We start from the raw sequence: 8,073 nt of genomic DNA on the forward strand, positions 1-8,073 counted from the left end.
AACACTGAAGGAACCACTAACTTTAACCTTAACCTTCCTAGAGTTTCATACAACTTAAGGCTACTAAAACTTCATTAGAGATTCTTCACACATATTTACAAGAGAAAAACATACAGTACCAAGAGACATTGAAAAACTGGAAAAGAGACATGTCGGAGATGTAAAACTTTTGTGCTAGCGAGTGACTAACAGTTTGTACACAAACATGGCCGTGAGGTTTGCTTCATTAAAAGTGGAAGATTTAAAGAGAAAGACGCGCTGAACACCTGAAAGGCTACAAAATGTCACTGGATATTCTTCACGCATATTTACAAGAGAAAAACTGACCAACGGACATCGAAAAACTGGAAAAGAGAGCAATAGCAGAAATATTGTCAAAGTTCTACTTGGAAGTGAGGAAAAGTGACGGAGGCTTTTACAAGAGGACTTCACTCAGCAAAGCCCTTTTGTTTTGAACAACTGCAGTGTAACAGTTAACTACGACCAAAAGTAACTTTGAACTTGAACTGTCAACCTGGATATAGCTTGTATATAAAAGTTGGGTTGTTCAGGCTTTTTGGACTTGTACCATTTTTATTGTTAGAACTTTGACTTTGTACCCTACCGTTCAAAAGTTTGGGGTCACTTTGAAATGTCCTTATTTTTGAAAGAAAAGCACTGTTCTTTTCAATGAAGATCACTTTAAACTAATCAGAAATCCACTCTATACATTGCTAATGTGGTAAATGACTATTCTAGCTGCAAATGTCTGGTTTTTGGTGCAATATCTCCATAGGTGTATAGAGGCCCATTTCCAGCAACTCTCACTCCAGTGTTCTAATGGTACAATGTGTTTGCTCATTGCCTCAGAAGGCTAATGGATGATTAGAAAACCCTTGTACAATCATGTTAGCACAGCTGAAAACAGTTGAGCTCTTTAGAGAAGCTATAAAACTGACCTTCCTTTGAGCAGATTGAGTTTCTGGAGCATCACATTTGTGGGGTCGATTAAATGCTCAAAATGGCCAGAAAAATGTCTTGACTATATTTTCTATTCATTTTACAACTTATGGTGGTAAATAAAAGTGTGACTTTTCATGGAAAACACAAAATTGTCTGGGTGACCCCAAACTTTTGAACGGTAGTGTACATTGGATTGACAGAGCATTGAATTACATTCAATATTGGGAAGTTACCCCCCTGTTCTTAACATTTTGTCAAGTCTATAATTATTCTATCGAATGTGTATGTATAATAATAATAATAATGGCTTTTTTGTGGTATATCAGATATATTCCATTCAGCTAGCATAACTTGTCCTTGACTCGTTCAATATCATGCTAGCTGAATGGAATATATGATATACCACTCAACGCCAGGCAATATTATTTAAATATAGGATGATGTATATGAGAAATGAGACTAGTAGAGCTGAAATTGCTACTGATTTGCATGTGAGTTACAGTAACCCTAATGTTTAAGGAAGTGCAGCCTATTCCGTTCAGTTAATATCGCCGATTGTAATTTATCCCATTATTCTATTTTAAGTATTCCTGGAACCGATTAAACAATTTTCCTCAACAGAACATTTCCTGTGTTTTCATTTTCAGTGCTATTTCAAGAATGGCATTTAGACTTCCTCCATTTTGTTGTAAATAATACATTCAGTGATTCATAAAAAACAGAAGATGCCTACTAAGACAGATGGATGATTCAGATGAATTGATTAAGCTAAGGATAGATGAACAGGGGAATTACAAAAATGGGACTTTCCTTCTGTTTCGTATTTTGTATCCAGACATCTATAGTGGACCTACTGCAGAGGCTAACTTGTATGAATTGTTTTTCTATACAGGAACTGTGCAGTTGTTTTAATATGTACTAATTTGTTCTAATTTTGCAATTTCTATGTAGGTGGTATGTAATCCATCATTTTGGCTACGACTTACAGAAATTACATTACAAAGAAAGACAATTTAAATTGTCCTACAATAACAGTTAAAATTTACATAAGCCAAGACAAAGGCTGATGCATAGCATGTGTATTACTGTATTTGTCCTCACTAATTACATTATACGTAGGTGCATTTTACTCCACACTTACCATTCAAGAAATAAAACACTAGAGCATGTGTTCTTATGTAAGGGATAATATACCAGTCATTATTGCAAAACAAACCCTGACAGGGTGATGTAGAAACATCCTGCTTCACCCTGTGAGTGTTTATTTCGTAATACTGAACAGTTTCTCTGTACGTTATCCCTTATCCATTAACACATTATTACATGGCTACTTGCTAAAGAAATCAATAATTTGACAAAATATTGGTTTCAAAATGGTTTTACTGATTTTAAAAATGATTATTATTGCTTCCACTTGAAAATGTCTGTTAGATTTTATGGTTGAAACTGCTTCCGTAGCAATGTAAACTCGGTAGCCTTCTTAAGATAAGCCTAATTAGTGTTCTATTTAATAATTATTTGCCAAAGGTGAAGTGAATATCGGTGAATAATAACGGAGACCAAGTTGAGGTTATTATTCACTGATATTCACTGAGCCTGAGGCAGATGATTGTTTTAGTATAAATACATAGGTGATTTATTTAAAAAAAAATTCATATAAAAAAAAATTTCAAACTTTAAAAGCAGGATGCAAATGTAATAACGGCATGGTGCAGACTTGTCACTTATCTATGCCAACTCACATAAAATACTTTGTTTCGAAATAGATAAATCACAATTCCACCTTCCAACTTCGTAGCATCTTTAGTGCTTTTAGGAACAACATTTTCTTTCATAATTTGCAATTCTTCCACACTTCACTTACGGTGACGAAGCAATTGACCGCCATTTTGCCGAGTCGCTCGAGGGGATTATCGAGAAATAGTCCAAATTTCTCAACCAATCAGCGTGTGCGATTTTCTATAATCATCTGTGTATTTATATTAATTCACATTAAACTGAACATTTCCACTGATGGTGAAAAATCTTCCATGGTATTTTCTGATGTTTTTTTCTTGCCGCAGAGTGTCGCCAGTGAGCTGACATTGTTTGTTTGATTGATTGTTAAAGCAACAAAATTGATCGGATTTCCTTCTGTGGATTGATATGATTGGACATGGTCTTCCAGAATCTATAATCAGAACTGTGTCCCTAGTCTGCTATTCAGAACTATGAGACTGAAGAATGCTGGAATTGACCAATCACATTCAAATAGTCAACAAAGCAAAGATTTTAAAAAACCAAAAAACATCTTGGCCTGTCATGTTGTCTCCAAAGTGCTGATGCTGGAGAATCCTTCTACAAATCTCCTTCCTGATATCCTCACCATATCAATAATTATGTTTTTATTTGTTAGCATGTTTTATAAGCTGTTTATTATTAGGCAATTAGTTCCCGTGTATGTCGTTACTATAGAACCAGTAAAGTATTAGAACAAGCACATTCATATAAACCTGTGATCTGAAGTACAGCCAACACGAATTTCAGAGCTGCTGTTACAGGAAATTAATCAACACCTTCCGACCAATCAGATTTGTGAATTTAACATTGCTGTTATATATTTAAATAATATTGACTGCCTTTGAGTGGTCTATCAGATATATTCCATTCAGCTAGCATGATATTGAACGAGTTGAAGATGAGTGGCTGAATGGAATATATCTGATAGACCACAAAAAAGCCATTATTATTATGCATACACACTTTCTTCGTATCAGCGTTCTCAATGGCCAACGCTTACCCGTGACTCAGTGCTGTTAGTGCGGCAGTCCAGTTACCTTCCAGCCGGTGTAGCAATAGTATTAGCGAAAGCCAACGCTAGCTTACCTGCGACTCGGTGCTGTTAGTGCGCCAGTCCGGTTACCTTCCAGTTGGTGTAGTGTTAGCGAAGGTCAATGCTAGCGCAGTCAAGCTGAATATTATTATTTTCATTCATCTCATTATCTCTAGCCGCTTTATCCTGTTCTACAGGGTCGCAGGCAAGCTGGAGCCTATCCCAGCTGACTATGGGCGAAAGGCGGGGTACACCCTGGACAAGTCGCCAGGTCATCACAGGGCTGACACATAGACACAGACAACCATTCACACTCACATTCACACCTACGGTCAATTTAGAGTCACCAGTTAACCTAACCTGCATGTCTTTGGACTGTGGGGGAAACCAGAGCACCCGGAGGAAACCCACACAGCCACGGGGAGAACATGCAAACTCCGCACAGAAAGGCCCTCGCCGGCCACGGGGCTCGAACCTGGACCTTCTTGCTGTGAGGCGACAGCGCTAACCACTACACCACCGTGCCACCCATATTATTATTTTCCCTGTGTAATTTACTTAGTTACTTTTAAAATCAACATCAACAACTACACACAACGGATCAAACTGGCAGCCAAAATACTCTCAAAATTGTCCACTTTTAATGAAGCAAACCTCGTAGCCATGTTTGTTTACAAACTGTCAGTCACTTACTAGCACAGAAGTTTTATATCTCCGACGTGTCTCTTTTCCAGTTTTTCGATGTCCGTTGGTATGTTTTTCTCTTGTAAATAGGCGTGAAGAATATCTAATGAAGTTTCAGTAGCCTTTCGGGTGTTCAGCGCGTCTATAGTTTCAGTTTATTTATTTATTTATTTGGTGCTTAATCCTAGCAGTAGCACTGGATTAGCCTTGTCTTCTCTCTTTCCCGGCCGACAAAGAAATGATTGAGTTTTGTCATTGGATCTTCGCATGAGCTCTGATGTGTGACATCGTGTTGTCTTGACAACGTGCAATATTATAACAATATTGCATGCTCATTCTCCATTGGGGAGAGTGGCATAATACATGGAGGATGAGCAATATGATAATATTGCATGCTATCAATAAACCCACTAGAAGGGAATAAAATACGTTTTTATTCCATGGAAAAAGTGTCCTATATGTATAATAATACACAATATTTATCGGTACAGCTGATGAAAATGAACAAGCCTTATACAGTACAATGAGAGATATAATTTAATGCTAACAAGCGCTTCCTCCAAGACATTACTCCTCCGGAAAGCACAATCTGCCCTCTTTTCAGATACATGAGCTCACAGACGCCCATGATTGGCTTGTGTCACTGTGATTGACAGGGGAGACAGAGTACATAATCCCTCCCTCCAAGGGAGCATAGCCACTTTTGCTGACTTGGACTCCTGGCAATGGATGGCTGTGGTATTGTCAGGATTTGAGTCTTCGAGGATGGGGTAAATGCTTTTTCTGTTGTACCACTCAGAAGCCCAATGCAAAACCGTAACCACTGCACCAACACTAAAACTTGCTTCTGAGTGCCCCAGTGATCATTATGTTACTTTATTCCCCATTTCTCTGTAAATTATCCTTGGGTTGGTGAAAGGCACTATATAAATTAAACTTCTTGTACTATTTCTGTAATGTCTGGAGAGTTTATTTCCAGCATTTTTCATGATCCATCCACACAGAATGTTCTGTGATATTCCTAAGGTTGTGCTTCTAGTCCCCCCTCTACCTTGTACACCAGAGATTTTGGGGTTGAATTGCTTCTTGTGTGTTTAAAATGGTGGTTTTGTTGGAAGACTTGCCTCAGTTAAATTTCCATAATTTCCTGGCAGGAATGACTGGGTTTGGCAGCCATCTGATTATCATTTCAAACTCTCCTTCACTTCCAGTGACAGTAAGAGAAGATATTAGCAGTAATCTCTCTCCTAATCCGAACCCTAACCTATGCATCTTTTCATTTGTATTAAGTCGTGTGTGAGCATGTTGCCTGCCAAAGTTTCATTTAGCATGTACACAGCTGAATCTAAAGGATTAAGTCTACTCTGAAGAACTATTTTTATTTCCTTATGTAACAAAATCTCATTTAAAAATCCTTTTTAGCTGTTTCAGAAGCCTTTATGAAATTGAAACGTATCCAGTGGAAGCACATACATGTTTCTGAATGCACAGTATTAATCATGTTTGTCTCAGAATTATAATTAGAACTATAATTTAATACATTTTTCCTAACAATTTGTTTTGTAATGATTTTTGGGGCCTTCTCTGACCGAGGCCTTGTAACGTGTGAATTGTGACCCTTTGCATTTTTCTCTCTCTCCCTCATCACTTAATTATGGATGTGCACGTTTGTTCTGTTGCTGATAGGATTGCACTTGTTTAAGTAGATGGTGTTTAGTTTTTAAATGATTTACTTAAGATTGTGGAGTAATTTTTCCAAGGTGAAGCTAATTTTGTCCAGCAACATCACTCCCTGTTGCAGATGGGAATTAAATAAATACAATAAAACAAACTGTTTTTAATTGTAGGTATTGTATTTAAAACTGTATGAATGTGCCAGAAGCCAACATAAAACCATGCATGCAGGACATTCTCAGTCAAAAGGGATTAATGATCCGAAAGTGGAGTCTGGTCCATTAACACAAGTTAATGGAAATGACACTTGTGCAACTTAACCACTATAGATCAGAAAGTACAGGACGTTTATAGTGTGATTCCATAAGATAGCGATTTGCTTGGCAATACTTCACGATAGGCATGACAGTTTTGTAATTCTTCAGATTTCTGATGGGATTGTATCAACAACATGGCTTCTCTTGTAATACAGTTATCAAGCCTTTGATGAAGGATTTAAGCCCCGCCCACTGATACATTCATGCCATGGCATGTTCCTGTAAAACCTGTTAAATGCCGATTTATCTTCTCATCTCATCTCATTATCTCTAGCCGCTTTATCCTGTTCTACAGGGTCGCAGGCAAGCTGGGGCCTATCCCAGCTGACTACGGGTGAAAGGCGGGGTACACCCTGGACAAGTCGCCAGGTCATCACAGGGCTGACACATAGACACAGACAACCATTCACATTCACACCTACGGTCAATTTAGAGTCACCAGTTAACCTAACCTGCATGTCTTTGGACTGTGGGGGAAACCGGAGCACCCGGAGGAAACCCACGCGGACACGGGGAGAACATGCAAACTCCGCACAGAAAGGCCCTCGCCGGCCCCGGGGCTCGAACCCGGACCTTCTTGCTGTGAGGCGACAGCGCTAACCACTACACCACCGTGCCGCCCCCCGATTTATCTTATTATTTCAAATATATTATTGTATTTCCTGTATGCAGAAAAGTGTTTCTAGATTATCTGCATTCATGAAGTTTGACATGTTCATTCCTAGAACTGGACAATATGATGATATCTGTATCATGATCAGTTACTGTATGTTACAGTAGCGGTTCTCAACCGTTTCTGCTGTAAGGCCCACCTATTTATACTCGTAACAAGTCAGGACCCATTAAAAAGATCCCCAATTATTTTGTCTCATCTATTCTATTAAAATCTAATAAATCTATTGTAAAGTATATTAATGGGATGCAACATCACTCCCTGTTACAGATGGGAGTCCAGGAATTAAATAAATACAGTAAAACAAACTGTTTTTAATTGTAGGTATTGTATTTAAAACTGTATGAATGTGCCAGAAGCCAACATAAAACCATGCATGCAGGACATTCTCAGTCAAAAGGGATTAATGATCCGAAAGTGGAGTCTGGTCCATTAACACAAGTTATTAAAACCAAGAAGTACACTTGAAGTGGATATAGAAACCACTCAATGGGATTAGATACTTAGACATTAACAGTGAAGGATTTTTCCTATGAGTTGGAAAATTATCCATCCATTGAGTTCCCCAACATCTCAAACTACCTGGTGCTGCAGACATCGTTCAACACGGGCAAACAAATGAAAACCTGGAAGATCATGGAGGATTACAACTTTTTATGTGGCTGAGTTAAAGATCTGGGGATCAGGACACAAGATAGACAGCAGTAGACGGATCTAAGTGCAGGAAGAGTGATTATTAGCAGGCGTGATATTTACAAAAATGAAAGCAATACAGAAAGCAGGGTATTTAAACAGCGTTATAAACATGGCTCGAAACAAACGTGATAGTGATAATGAAGATACTTCGCAAAGTCTTTATGAAAACGGCGTGTGTATCTGTGTATGCTGATAGCGCTCAAATCAGTATCAGGTGTTTCCCAAAACAACTGGGTCCCAAGAGCACGCATGGCCGCTCGAGCTGCAGCAGACTC

Source organism: Neoarius graeffei, chromosome 15 (assembly GCF_027579695.1).
Source record: "Neoarius graeffei isolate fNeoGra1 chromosome 15, fNeoGra1.pri, whole genome shotgun sequence".
Taxonomy (NCBI): domain Eukaryota; kingdom Metazoa; phylum Chordata; class Actinopteri; order Siluriformes; family Ariidae; genus Neoarius; species Neoarius graeffei.